This window comes from Ambystoma mexicanum, chromosome 5p (assembly GCF_040938575.1).
Source record: "Ambystoma mexicanum isolate Mex_15411 chromosome 5p, UKY_AmexF1_1, whole genome shotgun sequence".
NCBI classification, from domain to species: domain Eukaryota; kingdom Metazoa; phylum Chordata; class Amphibia; order Caudata; family Ambystomatidae; genus Ambystoma; species Ambystoma mexicanum.
This window is the reverse complement of record NC_090930.1, coordinates 287753468-287769856: the sequence shown is the minus strand read 5'-3', so window position 1 is coordinate 287769856 and position 16389 is coordinate 287753468.

Sequence of the window (16389 nt, the reverse complement as noted above, 5' to 3'; positions counted from 1 at the left end):
CAAGGTACATAGTGCTGCACGCAGCATCAGAGTGTCTGCATGGACCGCCCTCGATCCATCTTGAAACAGGACATATTACAACCAACATGTATCTATAGCCGTTGCATTCTGCAGCATATCCACATCATCTATATGTATATGCTGAAATGGTCCATTGGGTCTGGGGATTACTCCTCTCACTATTGGCAAAGTGTACCCTGTAGTACATTTCTGGCACACAATACAATTTCTAATATACTGTGTCACATGTTCACTTAGGTCCGGTATGAACCATTCCCCTGCAATTGTAGCAGCTAGACTCTCTTGAGTCACATGCGCAGGGTAGTAAAGCTGCTCCAACACTACCCTCAATAAAGCTAGAGGCATAACTGGCTTTCCAGTCCTATCCTGTCTCCAAATTGCCTCAGTGGGGATAGAAAACACCCACACTTTTTCCGTAACTCTTTTTCTTCCTGCCATGCTGGTCCTTGTATTTCAATTATCTGCACAATGGAAATCATATTAAACATTTCCTTAACAAGCAGCAAGCATCACCCTCTTGCCTGCCTTATATTGTTGCCTTCACCCTCAAATGTGGTTGGAGAGTAGGCTCTTTATTGCCTCTAAGTGTGCAATTTCATTTCCACAAGAAACTAAATCTGTTCTCTTTGAATGGGCAGCACATTTTACAACTGCTATGGTCTCTGGGTCACGTAATGCTTCAATGTGTTTTTCTAATAGCCCTGCATGTTGCACTGCAGTGCATTCAGCACTGAGGAAACCCCTCATTTTCCAACGTGATAAGCTTGCATGTACAGTTGATGTCACATAGGAGGAGTTAGAGTTCTTGGTCACTTCCTCATCCTTAAAGCTTTGCAGCACATCAATAAGTGTTGCTAATTCTGCAGTCTGTGTTGAGTAATTTGGGGACAATCTCCTGCTAATCATTACCTCAAATGTACCCTCTGCGTTCAGCTTCACCACTGCTGATTATGTATGCCTCCCACACATCTCTTGATCAATTCTTGATGACTCCTCAATAAAGACCACTACCCCCTTCCAGTTTCTCTAACTTGGGGATTATTGTCCTAGCATTCAGTATACGTTATACAGTGATGCAGTAATGCACACCATCATCTTCACCCACTATAAACATCGCTGTATTCACTGTGCTACACCTATCAATCCTGACTGCAGGGTTTGAGATAATTACCTCATGCCCTGACCCTCTTTGTGTGGTCAATGTAATTTTAGGTTTCTCCAAAATTGTACATAATGTCTGTTATACAAACAATGTTAATGAACACCCCATGGTTATACTTGAGGTTTTTTCAATTGCAAATGCAGCAGCTGCTGAAGATTACTCTCACGGATAGTGCCCTTTCATAACTGTATCTAAAATTCCACTTTAATAAGCCAATGGTTTATGACCATGTCCTAATGATGTTTTCTGTGTACGTACTGCTGTCATGACTTCTCCATTTGAAAGAGAAAATAAGTCAAACTCTTCACTATCATTTGGAATTCCTAATACAGGAGCTGTACTAATCACCATTTTTTAATTCATGAAATCCTTCAGTCAACTCCCCTGTCAACATGAATTTAATTTTAGACATCTGTGCCTCTTTGAGTCCTTTTATAAGTGGTCGAATACGTACTGTAATCAAAGACCCATGCCCTGCAATAATTACAGAGACATACAAATTGTTGCATTTGACGTACTGTTTTTGGTTGCTCAGTCCCCATTATGGCCTCTGCTCTTTTAGGTGTCACTTTTCTCCTGTCGTGTGAGATCAATTATCCTATATACAGTACTTCTTCTTAACAATATTATAATTTCACATGTTCTTTGTACCCTTTTTCTGCCGGTATAGTCATAAGTTTGACATAGTCTTCTCTACATCTTTCTTCTGTCTCACAGCACACCAAAATGTTATCAACATGTTGAATTATGACACTTTCAAGTTGAGCATTACCCATGTCAATCTGAAGGACTCTATTAACGATTAATGGGGACTCACAATACCCCTGGGGCAAACAAATATGTTTCAGGCAAATTGTTCTATATGAAAATTAAGTCATGAAGGGGAATTGAGAAAAACACATTTTTCAAATCTAAAACAGTAAAATACTTGGCCTTCAATTGAATATTACACAATATTGTCACTGAATTTGGAAATAAAGCTAACTCAGCTAGGACTATATTCTTTAGGGGCCTAAAGTCAGTGACAAATCTCCACATCTCCCATGTTGATTTTTTGACAGGGACACAGCCGTGTAGCCCGGGGAATCAGATGGTACCAAGTTGCCTTGCTTCAATAAAGCGGATATAGTTTCTAATATTCCTTCATCCGCATCTCTAGACATTGGATACTGTTTTGCACGTGGCAAAATGGCTCTTAGTTTGAGCTTAATCTTCACTGCTCCAACCCATTTTAATAGATGCCATGTGGACTTGTGGTTCTTAGAATACTTGGTACTTTTTTCAAGTCTTCCGGAAAGAATGGATGTTTCTTTTTACTAATGCCATCCTCTCTGGTACTTCTATACTCTCTACTTTAATTCATTAAATAACACTTATTAAAAAATACTAACGCCTCATCTTACTAGTCATCCCTAAATAGCTCCTCGTATGTCACATCTGTCAACTTATATCCTTCGTTCAGGGTTTTCACCATTCTCCATCCCCTTCCCTCATTGTCTGACCCATGAAGCATCACCATGTCGCCTCTGACCACTGCTGATCTAACTCCAAAGGGATAACTTGCCCTTCCTCATCATGCAAGGGGATTCCTGGTCTGAACAAAATTTAGCAGGTATTTGCAATAGCATTCCTACAAATTTAGGCAACCATGATAATAAAATAGTCACTACATATAAAAACACTTCCTCATCTAGAGCCTCGTAAGGCTTGCTTGCCTGTAACTGTGAAAGCATTTCCTCCTAGAATAGTCACACTCCCTAATTTGGGTGTGGCTACTTGCATGGCTCCCGTATCCATGTGTCATTATGATGCATTGTGATGCACCTGCCTGTTGCATTCAAATATATTGTACTTGTTGTGTCGGTGCCTGTTGCATTTGCATAGGTGCTTGCTGTTGTTGCCCCTGTGAAGAATGCATCTGTATTGGTACTTGCTGTATTTGCTGTGATTGTGGTGCATACTTCTGAGGTTGCGTGTGATCTTCGGCATAATATCCGTGTGCATCTATATTATACTGTCGAGCATATCCCATCCCCCTTCTTGGAGATTGCCAATTCTGCTGCTGCATGCCATCCCTGGTTCTGCACGCTCTGGCCAAGTGTTCTGTTTTTCCGCAATTCCAACACTGCAGTGGCTGTCCACCATTCAATCCTCCACTTCAGGGTTTTGAAATCCCCTTGTCCTCTTCCTTGAGGCCCATTCCCTCTGCCTCTCGGCATAAAAGTATACCGTTATTCTGCTGCGGTAGTTGCACTATTTGTGCTGTTGCCACCTCATTACTTGTCAACACGGCTCCCTCCATGGCTATTTTTGATAATTATGTCAGCACCAACTTCACCACTTCCTGTTTCCTACCCTCAGCTTTCGTTTTATCTTTCTCCTTTAATATTCTATAACAATGCACAATTGCCAATTGTATCTCTGGCCAAGGCTTTGCTTCCATTCCCACCTGTTTATTTAACTAATGTTGAAATGGCTCTGCTAGCCCTTACCATAAAATGTGGTAAAATAATGCTACTGTCTAATCACATGCTTCATGCATCTCCAAACTCCATCTGTTCTGAATATCCTGAATAAAAGCATTGGGGTCTTCATCCTGTCTCATTTTCCTAGTCATTATTGCCCCAATATTCGAGGTATCCTGATATTGTACTCTAAGTGCTCGCCATACATCTGCTCTACAATTATTAAATGGCACTCCAGCATACACTGTGTTTTGTGAAGCTTCTTTTGTGTACCCTGCTCTTTTTCAAATGTCGTCAGCTCTCTCCCCTGGAATAGCTGATAATAGGCCTTTAATATTGCCTATCACTGGCTTCTTTCCTGATGCTATTTTCTCTAATTCAGAAGTCAATTTACCCCCACCGGAAGTTAAACTTGGTAGTGTGCACTTTTTATCCATCTGGGGGCTTGGCATATATTGTGGTCGGCCCCCCTTCTTCAATAGTGGGAATTGTGAAAATCCTGGTCCATAATCATACCTGTCTACACTCCTGGTCTTCTAAGCAGGATTGTTCTCTCCCATTTGTCTCCGTCCTGGCAATGCTCTTAATTTTTAATCTGGTTATATAAGGCAGTGATGTATCCCCTCTACTGCTCGATCGTGCCAGAAGTCGTTCAATATATGGTTTGCCTAAAGAGGTCTCAGAAACCCTCTGCTAGTACGAAGATGGCCCATTGACCTGTTCTTGGGTGGATGGCACCTGGCAGGGTCTCAACCACGTGTTAGCTCACTATGTTTTTCACAGAGAAGACATTTTGATACACATATCAGTCTTTGTCCCACCCGTAGGTAGTCCAGCACCAAAATGGTAGGCAATTCTCCTCTGAACAAGAATATCAACAGCAACCACAGACACGTATTTCAGCCTAGTCGGGCCTCATCAGTGAGGTGGAGCTGTGCGTCTCTGAGCACAGTGAGCAAGGGGTCCATGTCTGGATTCCCCATGTAACTTAGGGTGAGGACAATTTGCAGAAAGAGGTCTGGGAAACCCTCTACTAGTACGAACATGGCCCATTGACCTGTTCTTGGGTGGATGGCCCCTGGGAGAGTCTCAGCCTTGCTTTAACTCACTATGTTTTTCACGTAGGAGACATTCCACACACATATCAGTCTTTGAGTAATATATGGTGTCGGTTCTGGTGTTTTTTCTATGGGGCCCTCTAAATCTGACCATTTTACCCCTTTATATATGCTTGATTCTTTGAAAATCCACATGCACCCTCTTTTTGCGCTTTCTCATTTTCCCTCCTTTCTTCGTCTGGAATTATTATGCCCCAACTCATATGGCTGTTATTTTCTTCTACATCTTCAAGATTTTACCTGCTTAAGGACATCGTTCTATGATCGTCTGTTAGGACATCATTCACTCTTGATCCTGTTTACTTAAAGGAAGCTTCTTGTTCACCCTCTTGAGTTTTACATCCTCCCTTAGCCCTTATTTTACTATATCAGTTTCCAATCCCTATCCCTATAGTCTCTGTGTCCTCTTCTCTCCATGTTGGTATCCCTGATATTCCTTGCAATCCCCCGTGTGACGGTCGCGACCCTGTCTCGTCTTCAGCTTGTCTTGTGCTTCTTTGGGAACTATGCTTTTGGTTGGGTAGGTCTTTTCAACTCGGTTTTTGTGGCAGAAACCCGCTCTTACGTTGGATTAACATACCCCATTCCCATCTTTAACTCCTTTCAATGGTAAAATCTCTTTTCTTCGATCTTTACATCTTGATTTTCAGCAGAGGAAAGAGGAGCTGAAGGCATTATGTCTTCTCCTTTATGTTGATTAAGCATCCACTCCCTCTCAGCTGGATCTTCTTTCTCACTCTGGTACATTTTCCAGAGTTCTAAAATTGCTAACCTTTTCTCTAACTTCTTTCCTTTATAAGTGGCATGTAAATATGTTGTCATGTAACGCAATATTTTTTTTTTCAACTAACCCCCTTGAGACCATCACATCAGCATTTTATTAGTCATGCCCTTCACCCACTCAGAATGATACTTTCTTATTTTGGCCATATATCTTAGCAATGTTCCACATAGGTGCAGAAGAGATGTGTCTTGCATAATGACAAGCCAGTTTAGAAGGGCAATACTTACCTGATCTTGAAATCTTCTTTCTAGATTTATTAAATGTGCCATATTAATCATTTTGAACAAGCACCATCAATCGCCGCTCGTAATCTTTGAATAAAAATATTTGCTTATTGTGACAATAAGACCCGAGGTGGCCAATACCGCCCAAGGTAATGCCCGGGTCAGTAGTTAACGAAGCACCCGGGCATTACCTGCGGCGGTATTGGCCCGCCGCCGGGGGTCTTATTGCCATTAGTACCCCGGCCAGTTGGATCGGGGCGCTAATGACATTTGTTTCTGTTCCGAAACATGTTTCGGAACAGAAAAAAAAAAAAACAGAAAAAAATGGCCGCCACCATGGAAAGGGAAAACATAGTCCGTTTTCCCTTTCCATGGTGGCCATCGGGAGCGGACGCGCTGGAAACAGAAGTGTTCCCAGCGCGTTCTCATCCAAGACCAGAAGAAAAAAGAAGGTAAGTGGGGTCGGGAGGGCGCAAGGGAGGGAATGGGGAGGAAGAAAAATGTACCGAGGTCTCGGGCGGGGGACGATGGAAGCCTCCAGCCATGTGGAGGCTTGCAGCGGGGATGGCTGGAGGTTTCCATCCTCCCCCGCCGGAGACCGCGGGATAGAAGGTGGGTGGGGAGGGAGGAGGGAGGAGGGAGGAAAGGCCTGGGAAAAAAAAAATCTTACCTGAGTCCCCGGCGGGGGACGAAGAAAGCCTCCAGCCATGGGGAGGCTCGGAGCGGGGATTGCCCCGTTTCGAGCCTCCTCATTGGCTGAGGGGCGGCCACGCCCCTCGCCGGGAACAGAGTAGCCGGCACGCACGGCGTGGAGGGGAATACCGTGTGGTATGGCTCGCACAATGAGCCAATCACCACACAGTATTTCTGTTTAGCCGCGCGTGCCGGGTACTAATTTTTTTTAACGCTTTGTACCACTGTTCTTATTTCTCCTTCGTATTCACCTTACCTCCCTGAACACTGTGCCACTGGCAAGGTGTCCCAAGCAAAAACTGAAGGAGAGAAGCCTCATCCATCATGATCGTGATTTATTTATTTACTTGTGTGGTTTTTAAAGCATGAGACAGGCCCATTATCAAATGTTCAAATTAGGAGTATCACTCCAAATGTAAGTACATCAAAACGGGCAGAATACTAATAAAACATATATAGGACAGAAATCGAATGCAAGATCAGGGATTTCATAATGCTTTATATTATAGGCATATTACAGAATGTAACCCAGTCAATTCCGTGCAAGTCACATCGCAGTGAATTTTGCATATACATATACATCATGCTAAAAACTTCGTCCAAACATTGTGCTGAGTGTGGCTTATCCATTTTAGTGCCCAAGCTCTATGGTAGTGCAGAATATACAGTTAATTGTTGCCACTAAATAAGGTACTGCAAAGCGTTACATATAGCACATTGGACAAAACCCATCAATGTCCAACCTTTGTGCAATAAGTGACATGTGGGATTTGAACAATAGAAGCACTTTTGGTCACAGGGTGGAGTACCCCAGGTGCAAACTATGTGCCATACTCGGGACAGAGGGAGATAACATTGCTTGATGCTAACAGAACAGGCGCACCCCTCCTTGCTACTGATTATAGTAAATAACTGTTGGTGACACTGAAGTGCTTTGCTTTCTAAGGTTTCATGGAAGATCCACCTCCTGACATGAAAGGTCATCATTCAGGCCCAGATTTTTATTGGCAGGGTCCAAATCAAAGATATAAGTTTACAAATAATGCTAAAATAGATGCCTGAAGAGGAGAGGAAAGTCAGTTGATTGTAATGTAATCACTTTTAAGAAAAGACAAGGCAGATTGCTATAGTCTATAGTCTAGAAAAGAATAAACAATATCAATAATATGGCAAGAGAAGTATTCTTTCAGAACACAAGAGCTCAGAATGAATACTGTTTGCCAAAGATGACATGTGCATACTGCACTGCAATCCTTTCAGCCCACCCATTGATACATGCTGAATGAAAATGCTGGCACTACTGGACTCACCCATTGCAACATGATGCTTTGCAAAATGTCACACTGTATTTAGTACATTGGTTTATACCTTTGCTCCAAATGATGACTTCAGGAGAATCCAGGACAAAGTTTTGTTATTTTTCTAAATACTTTGGTTTGTCTATGCCCATCTGTGTTTCATAATAAGAATGCAAACGGCCTGGGAGGGCCTGTCTTAACCTTAAAATGTCAAGTTGCATTGGCTCACTCACCGTTGCTTGAACTTCCCTCCTTCTTCGGTTTTGACTCCAAAGACTCACTCAAGATGAGAACACTGGAAGTTTCTGCAGAAGGTGCACTGGTAACGCGCAAAGGGAATTGAGGTTTGATAACTCACAACTCAGTTGCTCCATCCCCCTGATAGAGACCTGGGCCACAGCCCTGAAGCGACAGGAATGAGGGCCCACGCCACCACCCAACACCAACCACAAGAACAAGGTTCTCATCAAAGAACCTGATATGTTTAAAGTTAACTGTATGGGGTTATACAGTAGAATCCTCTCTCTCCTTCTTTCTCTCTCTCCCTCTCTCTTTCTCTTTACCTCTCCCTCCCTCTCTCTTATCTCTCTATGTTTCCTGCTCTACCATTTGAAATCTAACATACTTTTCATTCTTTTTGCATAAACATCTGCTAATTTGCTGGACTAGTGAGTGGCAGAGTCACAGAAAAAAGTCTTGGCAAATACACTTAAGTGGGACTTTTAAGGGCCTCGTGGCATTTAGGTTCTGGTCCAGAGGCAATTTGAAGCCTTCCCATGATGGATGTTGTAGGTGGTGCTGAAAAGGCAGGTGTTGGAACTGAGCTATATTATGAAACATTCCGGCACAACAGTAAACACAGAATGATTACTTGATTAATTCATCAGAATGGAATGCACCTGCCCACAACAGCCAAGCAGAAGTCTCAGAGCTCGGAACCTCAGGTGCACATAATAGAATATCATTACATGTGTTATGTTTACTAAATAATGGGCACTGACTTGTTTGCACCAGGCATCTATGTTTCTCTCCCCACTGAAGGTGGTGGACAGGGACAAGTGCTCCGTTGTCCTCCCGTAAAGACGTCTCTGGTACCTATGGTCACACAAGGCACTATTTCTGGCTATGAAATGTGTCTCATTGTATCTTATCTTTCTTCTAGAAACCCAAAAATCGGACAGCAGAATGTAATTTGGGAGTGCCCAGATGCTGAATGAGGACAATCTCTGGAGCTTGGTGTGTCAGATGACCACCGCAGAAGGCGCAGTACAGTGCTGTTGTGTACTTGAGACCAGTTCATCTGAGTTCAACATGAGTGGTAAAACAGGATAACAGATATAGTATGTGATGTTGGAGGTTGGTAAAAGCTATATTAAAGGGAGCATTTTGAGAAAGTATGGTGATGTACATGGAGTTATGCAAAGTGATGAGGAAAATCTCAATTTGAATTACTGTATGGTGAGTATCAAAGTATCCTGAGAGAAAGGAAGGTCTAGAAATAGTGTGCTCCAATCAAGAGTGACAAACACCAGAGGAAGCCATACTGTATCTGTAGAGGGTAATGACATTAACACAAATGATAATGGTCTATGGATTAGGGATATTGTGAATAGGGAATTTAGTTGTTACTAGATGAATGTTAACGCTGGGCTGAACATACAATTTACAGTATGGCTACTGTTCTCTGTAATGTCTGTTTGCATGGTACAATTGGTTTGTATTCTCCATATCGTTGGGTTCTCTGAGAGCAACACAAAGGAACCAATCCCTGTATTCACTGCCTCAGCCACCTATGTTCCTGGCCCTGGCACATGTTGGCAATAGATTCACAGTTTTCAGAGTTCAGGAGGTTGTTCAGAATTCTGAAACGTCAAGTGTGCACAATATAGGACCATCTAGATATGATGGCGGATAGTGCATTGGGCCTGCAACCACCATACAGCTGCATGTAGTTAAAAAGCATGAGTGGTGATGTTTACTGTAGCACTGACACCACGATTAGTTCCTCTTCTTAACCCCCTTCTCGATTGTCGACAGCACACCCTCGCTCACCACATATGCCACCCTTGTACCATATCGATCTACACATCAAGGTCGGCCACCTTGATATCCCCTTTTCTTCAACCCCAAAGTCAAGTTCGTCCCGAAATCAGCACATCACCACTGGCCCAATGTATGACTCAATAGAAGAAGAGTGTTGATCTTACATTGCCAAACTTCCCACTGAAAACCATTTCAGATGAAGAAGTTGAAGCAGTTATTGATAAGTGCAATCCCTGCTCAACCAATATTTGGTGACGATTCAGTTTAAACATTTTCTGACCTTTGAGCAGCATCAACTGTAGCAAACGCGTGCCAACTTTTCTGGCACTCATAACAACGTTGGACTGTCTCTTCTTGTGAGGATGACTGAGTACACTCACCTTCATACACACAAGATTAAAAGATGAACATTTACATATGGGAAGGTAAAATCCATGGCTCCCATTCAGCCCTAAACCCCCTGTTCCAGCCCTCTCCCTTGACACCTGGCAGATCCCCACCTCCACAGCACCATGCGCTGTCCCCATTGACCCAGACACTACATTATTTAACATCATGCCAGTCCACTTCCACTACCACAACCACACCTGTCCCTCCATCATTAGCTTCCTCACCCACAGTATCAGTCTTGCACCTCCCACACGTCGCACATCTGAACCCCAGTCCCACCCATCCCACTGACCAAATTGGCAGCACCTCTCCTGCGCAATGGCCCTCTACCTGGTAAACGGTGAAATAACAGTTCTTAGCCCATGCCTGATATTGCTTAGATTGCTCCCCCAAATAAACCATTGTTTGATACTTGTTAGGGCCTCCTTTCAATGTCTGATCCAACTGAAATCACTGCATACAATGAGTAGCACTGATTTACAGTATCTTCAGTGCTGCACATTCATTGAAGCAATACAATTTAAAAAATAAAGGATTCATATCTATTTTTTCATTACATGCACAATGGTATTTGGTGTAGCAGAGCAGAATATCAAATTAGACACAGTACAGGTGCATGTACAGAAGTCTAGATTCATATCACACTTTCCATAAAACCAAACATACTTCCGCTTTTACATGGTTGTTGATCCACCATTCTGCTCTAGTGTAATGGGGAGGACCTTCATGACATGGGGCCTCCTTCAAAGTATGGAGGTCCGGAAATAATGGTACCGTTAGCAACGTACCAGCACCCTTTCCATACCGCCAGACTATGAGATGGCCTGCAGGGTCAGTGCTCCTGGCAGGTCCGACCTGCCAGGAGCACCGCCCCCTACAGGCATGGTTATCACGGAAGCACCAGCTCTGTTAACAATGGTGCCGGTGCTTCCGGGAATGGGGATTTACAGTTTCTGCTGCCTGACATTCTGGGCCGCCGGGAGTTGTAATGTCCCAGTGTCACCGGGATCGCAGGTGGCAGAATGGTGTTACGAGGTCGATGGTAACCCGCCGATACCGCCGACCTTGTTATGAGGTCCATGGTCTATAGATGCTACACGGTTATCAGGTGTCAGTACCTTGAACCAAAATATGCTGATCTGTCCTTATTGTTGGGTTTAGGGACACATTTCAGGCACACTTTGAGTTGGGTCCAGAACATCTTGATGACGTTTAGGTCTGGAGGTTTGGGCGAGGTTCAGTCCTTGTTCCACCATAAATGCACCCCATGTTGAGTGGTAAACCTTTATGACCCGTAACTTGTGGGTTTCCTTAAAGTAATGGTGCTGTGCATATGTAAAGAGGAATCACATTGTAATGTTTTCTTTGAGAAACACAGTGTCTATCATCTTCTCAAAAAGCAGGCCTCAAAGTAAGTAAATATGTCATTAAAATACTTATACATAAACCTTTCACCGGTGAACCAGTATCAAGGCGCTAAAACACTTGTATGTCTTTTTATCAATACACAGGACAATTATATAGCCATATAAACAGTATAATAAAACCCCACACAGAAGTCAAAAAAAAAACAGGACTGTAACACTACAACTTGGAATGAGTTAAATTCAAATTTAATGAACATCGGTTCCAAGGGAATATTGTTTAATTCTGTATTTAAAAGCAGTAGAGACAAACTGTTTTTAATATAGGCTGGCAGGTTGTTCCATAGTCCACATCCAAGAGAGACCAGCATCCTACCTCTATAGCAGGCTGAATTATACCTACGACTAACAGCAGTTCCTTCACTATTGGACCTAAGGGTGCAGATAGGAATATATCGCTGAGCCACAGTAGAGAGATAGCTCGTATTTATCAAAAAACACCCAAACTGCATGATTTTGCACAGCCTCAAGCCTAAAGGGTAATATTTTGGGTATTCCAGGGTAGACTGATAGGCAATACAGTGTTCATGATAACACTACTCTTTTGTATATTGCTTTTAGATGTTCCTGTGTTAGTAGACTACTACATCTACCAATGGAGTAGAGGTGGAAAAGTTAACTTTTGGCTACTGCATCTACTTTTCTGGAAAAGACCAGCTGACTATCAAATAGAATACCCACGCACCTAGCTGGCTTCAAGCAGGACTGCTATACAAATACTAAAGGGGTCTCAGCTGGAAATTCAAACAACCTCTAACACACCGAAAGGTGGCTACTTGTCAGAAATGCACCTCACAGTAGGAATTTCATAGGATTATATCTCCCACCATAGACAAAGAAATGTGTTTAGCATATTTTAATTATTATATCAAACAGCATGGTAAAACAACATAAAAAACCTATTTCCAGCGTTCGTTATTTGTAGAAACACAAATGGGCGAAGAAGCAGACACCAAAACATTTGCAATGTACAATTTGCGTGATGTTAGTAATGGTGTATTTTGATCGCATTTTCAATTATAAAACAACATGGTATAAAATATAATGTATTTTGATCGCATTTTCAATTATACAACAACATGGTATCCATGTTGTTGTATAATTGAAAATGCGATCAAAATACACCATTACTAACATCACGCAAATTGTACATTGCAAATGTTTTGGTGTCTGCTTCGGAGGCGTGTGGGAGGGTGGCAGGATGAGCAGGTACCTGGGCCCAAAAGACAGAGGGTGGCCAGGTGCACGGTGCCAACAGAGAACAGATCAGCAGAAGAAAAGAGGAAGGTCTTGAGGTGCTTCCGGAATCGGAGATGATTCTCCTCAGGTTTTAGAGTGGCAGGGAGGCTGTTGCAGAGGGAGGCCCCAGCCGAAGACAGAGATCTACCCCCAGCTCGTTTCTTAGAAAAACGACTGACCCTGAGTGAGTTGGAGGTAGAGTAAATGACCCAGTGGCCAAGGACATTGAGCACCTTTTCCAAGGGGCTCAGTGCTTGGGAGCACAAGGTGGGTGATGTGAGGTCATCCTCCCACTCAGTGACCAGGTCTAGGATGATATGAGGTAAAAACATATACCTGCCATAGACCTGGTCAACAGGCATCCCAAAAAGGCTGGTCCTGGGCAAAGAAATGCGGCCCTGGCTATTCTGCTCCTCCTGCGGTTTCCCACGATCAGTGCTGCAAGAAATGGGACATTCATCATAGCTGTATATACGTGTTTGTTGTTTGCGTGCACTTTTATACTGCACAGGGACGCTTCCGCATACCTTTTTGTGGCATACATGTTTACGCCTGTGTGTGTCTTTTGGCATGTGCAGGTTTCCCCTATTTGATTCCATGAATACGTGTAGTTCGAGAGCGTGTGGGCGTTCCGTGTATTTCCCAGCAGTACTTCCCCAGTTACGCCCTCATTGTCACACATTTTTGACCATTCCGCGTGTTCCGCCCCGTGTTCCGCCCCCCTTTTTGGTGTGTGTGCTACACGTTGTGCACTTTTGCTGTGCATGTCACGCACAGCGTTCGGATTGTTGCAGTGACGTGTGCGTCTGTGTGCGCCACGTGCGAATTTGGCGCACATCTGGAGGAAAACACACGCAGGGCCTTCCGTGAATTGCACTTGTGCGCGTGTGCTAGTTTTTCACTCTTGTGCCAGCTTGTGCCCCAAATTTCGTTGCACATTTATTCCATGAATCAGCCCCCAAATCTGATAATTCAATAGTGGTAGCCTTAAGCTATATTGATGTGTCCAGCTATAGGTGACTTATTTCAGAGCAATTTATTTGCGTGTCTTGAACAAGTGCCCAATTTATTATGTCGACAGGATGTGGCTGTTTCCAGCCTTATTGTTGAACATACGTTGGCCTTTATCACTTTTTCAACAACAATTTGGTCACATGTGTAAGGCTTTCTTTAGGACAAAGAACCACACAATTAGGGGGTGAGATGTTATGTCTAAGGTCTTTTTTTCAAGGTGTACCCAAGTATCTACAATAAAACCAGAAAGAACAAGACTTAAATCAATCAACAAACTCATGTTTCACCTGACCACCCCTAACTCGCCCTGTTTCTTTTTCTTATCTGCCCAATAGGTTCAGTGGTTCTATCAACATTTTAACGAATCAGTGCACATCATTCTCTTCTATTTTTACATGCGATATACACATACACATTTAATTTCTGTGTGCTCTAAGGTATCGGGGGTAGGGGGAGGAACGGGGAGGGGAAAGAAAGGGGAAGACAGCAGGGGAGAAACCCATGTGCTTTACCAATTTAGTCTATGACTACATTCCAATAGGTAACTCTGACCAATCTAGGTCGAAAAAGAAACCAAGAAAGTACCTACGGGCTTCAAACAGTGTTACAAGACCTCGTCACGTCGATTAGGCAATGCCGAGATCTAGTAGTCGCAAAACTGCAGCGATAGAACATACAGAAAAATGGGTCACTGAATATCTATTCACAAACCCGTTTTGTGTTCTATTTTTATTTTTATTTTTAACCGCCTACTTGCTGTATTCGGCGTACGTCCCACAACCGTTTTTGTTCTGATTTCTTTAAAGCACTGGTCTATTTGTTGGTTGTTGATGCTTGTGCACCCGCGTCATACCAAATGCTGTGCGTGGAAAGTAAAACACACGGGGGAGCTGATTTTAGAAACTCAGTTGGCATAAAGCGACCTCGTGATCTCTAGGCATCCCAAATGGACAAATGCACTTACTTGGGCAGGCGATTTTCAATTCCCGAGGAAGCTAACAGCAGTATAGTCGCATCTGCATAGATATATTCATGCGTTTGTGTCTCAGTCACATGATGTAGCCGACTTGATGGCTACGTCATGTGCAGTCAGCCTATGAGACCTGTGCACCTCTCTGTTCACTAAAGATCACCTCATTCTCTTGGGTGACTTTAACCCTCACTCTCCAACCACTTCTCAGAAGTCTGAACATCAGTCGTTTGTTAGATGCCATGCTCTTCATTCTATCCATAGCCTACCTACCCACACATGGGGGTGGTAACTCTGTGGATCTCTTATTCATCTTAACCTATCAGTCACTAATACTACTCTCACCACATCACTCCATTTCTTCTACTGTCATCTCTTTCCATCTTCTGAACTCTCCTCACCACTTGCCCCACCTATTACTAAAAGGACATTTAACCCTACTTCCATTCATCCCTTTTTCTCGGACCTGCAGTTCTCACTCTCCTCCTTCAAGCGTGCTTCCTATTCCACTAATATTGCCTTCTCCAGTGTCCAATCCCTACTGTGTGACTCATTCTCCAATCACTTCCCACTGTTAATGTTCACCCCTAAGTCTCAGTGTCCCCAACCAGGGCTCACCCCATTCACTTTCTCTCTCTTCAGAGACATGTGTTGGCTGCTGTGCAAATGGAGGCATACCCACTTGCTAGAGGACCTGGGAACCTGCAACTCTACCTCTATGCCCTGAACTCGCTCAAGTCTTCTCTTGATAGAATGACAATGCAATTCTACCTCCTCCTAATTGACTCTCACACCAACCATCCTAACTGGATACAGGGCACCCTAAAAGCCTACTCCTCCTAAATCCTTGACCATCAATTCCACTCTCACAGCTAATGACCTAGTTGAATAATTCACTGCAAAAATGTTCGAAAATAGAAGATCTCTCCTGACCTCTCTCATATTCCTTCCTCTTTCATTCCACAATCTTCCTACTCTACCATCAATCTCTGCCTCTATCTTTCACTTTAGTCACACTAATACTGAAGAAGTCCTATCTGTACAGATGAAGGCTAACCCCTCTTGTGCCCCATTAGACTGACTTGCTCTTTAGCTAGTCTAGCCTATTGCTCTATTAGTGGCCTTCCACCTCATTGAACTTGTGAACCTGTCCTTCGACTCCGCTTGCCTTCTCACTATTTTCAAAACAATCACAGTCATCCCGCTCCTAAAAAAGCAAAGGGCTGAGCCGAACCTACCGTCTAACTTTTGTCATGTGTCTCTCTTTCCTCCATACTCTGAAGTGCTCAAAAGGGTTGTGTTAAGCCATCTTACACATTTCATAGACATCCACAACCTTTGAGAACCCCTACAAGGAGGTTTTTGCTCCTGTCACTCCAATGAAACTGATCTCATGAATGTCTGCAACGGTTTTCTGTGATTTTATTGCTGAAAAACAGTGACATAAAATTATGAAGTGCAATAAATATTGCAAGCAAAAATATTGACATGCCTTTTACATTGGCCATTGTAAAAATACCTATTTTGGGGCGCTCTCGGGCTAA